Consider the following 2,334-nt stretch of genomic DNA (forward strand, 5'->3'; position numbering starts at 1 on the left):
TGGTGAAGGGCGGGGGGGGGGGGGGGGGGGGGCATGGAGGACGGAAGGAAATTACTAATGTCGAAAAAGCACAACAATCATAGATAAAGAGGTGAAATTAGGAGGAAGGACGATGTTTCTGTCAAAGCCATTTTGTTGTCACCAGATGATAAATGTGGAGCAGTGGAAGGAAATGAGTCACTAATTATAGGACAGTTACTGATGATGGTGATGATGATGATATGGGGCCGGACTGGCAGGTGCTGAGTGTTGACGGCCTGTTTCATACTTTAGTTCATTTACTGTTCAATAATGAGGGTTTGACTTGTTTGGTTCGTCCCCTGAGAGGAAACAACAACTACTACTAAACCAAATTCATATCTGGCTCTAAGGTGAAGAGGAGCCTCTGTATAAATTATATGTCATAGACCTAAAATACAAATCAGGGCTTTTCTTTCCTCTTTCACCCCAACATGTCAGTAACGGTACGCGGCAGTAGTGAGCTCTGAATCACAACACTTCGACTTCAACGCACGTTTTGGCGAAGCCTTGTGTTTGGACGTCACAGCTGGAAGCCACAGACCTGACAGCTGAGCCTGGGCACTTCTACAGTTACTGGAAACAACCAGAATAAAATAATGTTCATACTGGAATGTTAAAACTACCCACCCTCTGGCCACTTTCACACAGGAAACACACTGGCAGCAGCTTCTTGCACTGGTGAAAACACCCAGGGTGAGACAAACGGGGACGAGGAAGGAGAACCTGAAGCCTGGAGACGTTTGGTGCTTCAGTCAAAGACTCACCGGGATCCTCCTGGGTCTGTGTGTGTGCAGACACTGACCTGGAAACGGCGTGTGATGCAGCAGGAGGAGGATGGAAACCTGTGTGTGTGATGAATGTTCACCGAGGAGTGTGTGAAAACATTGAGCCACTACAGACTAAATGCTAAAACATCTCCGTGCTGAAGACAGACTTTCTTTGATCTGTAGTGACGTCACTGCTGCTGCACACCGGACAACACCGGACAACAACGGCTGTGTCTGACTTTCCACTTGGACACATACCACTTGTGTTCCAACCAAGTCTGAAAACCAACCGACACATTAACTCTGACAAATCAAACCAGAACTAGTCCAGGGAACAAGTGAGGCTTATTTTATTTGCTGCCATGTTCCACCCCAGCCCCCACACCCAGGCTTTCTCATTTGTTTGCGTGGCCCCTGAAACCTCCAGCTGAAACATGTTTAAAAAGTTTTCTGAAAACGTAGAAACTGGAGCTGACTAAAGCGCCGTGCCCACTAATTGAGTCACAGGAGATTTGGTCAGTGAGATTCAGGCTGTTTCACAGACTTTAAACTGGCCCCGCTGAGGATCGAAGCCCATTTAAATTCATGGTACGGATGCTGACGACCCCTCATTAGCACAGATCTATGACTTTGGTGGACACTAAACACTGACAGCTGTTTGATGGATTGCTCTGAACCCTTGTCCAGGTATTCATGGTTCCCAGATGAGGACTCCTGGTGAGCTGGGTGATTCACATCTGCACAGAGAACAGCAACAGACCAGTGTAGGAGGAAGGCTTCAGTCCCCGCTCCCTGACAGTTCTTATCAAATTCATCATTAGTTAAATATCAATTATTTCAACTTCAAAGACTCATCTTTCCATTTATAGACCTGATTATTACAAGCAAACCCCCTGTGGGACCAGACTGCAGTGGACGGTCAGAGACATCGGTCACATGGCTCCATCTAGTGAGGGTTAGACACAAGATGACTTTTAATGTTTCTGTCGTGTAGCGTGTGTCGGTCTTAGGCCTAACGCCGTTTGTGAAATTAGTTTTGTTTCCTTTTTATTTTAGTCTTTGGAGATCATGCTGCATTTTGTTTGTGTGTGCGTTGTCTAGTACTGGACAACAGCTGTGTGGTTGTTCTTCTTCCTCTTGAATTTCACAGGCGGGCTACAGACCAACGTAAAGGAAGCCGCCACCTGCTGTACTGGAGTGTGTAGTATCATGGTTTTATGTATTAATATCTAAGCTGCTCGTCCCCTGTAGTCTTCCCTTTCCTTCCAATAGCAGCTCTAACCTTCAATATCTCTTCTTCTACATTTAATTCCCTCCATGTTCCTGTTTCTTCACAATGTTCACATTCTCCTAATTCCATCCTACCAGTTCCAGGTCATGTATTGATCAGTCTCGATATGTCCCAACCTACATATAGACAATATGTCGTGCTTATGGATGAGTGTCCTTTTCGTTATGTTGTTGATTTATTTGCTTACTTTAGAAACATGCAAAAGACAAAGAAAATAAAGTTAGTAGGGCCTGAATGTAGCAGGTAGCCTACACA

Source organism: Monopterus albus, unplaced genomic scaffold (genome assembly GCF_001952655.1).
Source record: "Monopterus albus unplaced genomic scaffold, M_albus_1.0 scaffold274.1, whole genome shotgun sequence".
Classification (NCBI taxonomy): domain Eukaryota; kingdom Metazoa; phylum Chordata; class Actinopteri; order Synbranchiformes; family Synbranchidae; genus Monopterus; species Monopterus albus.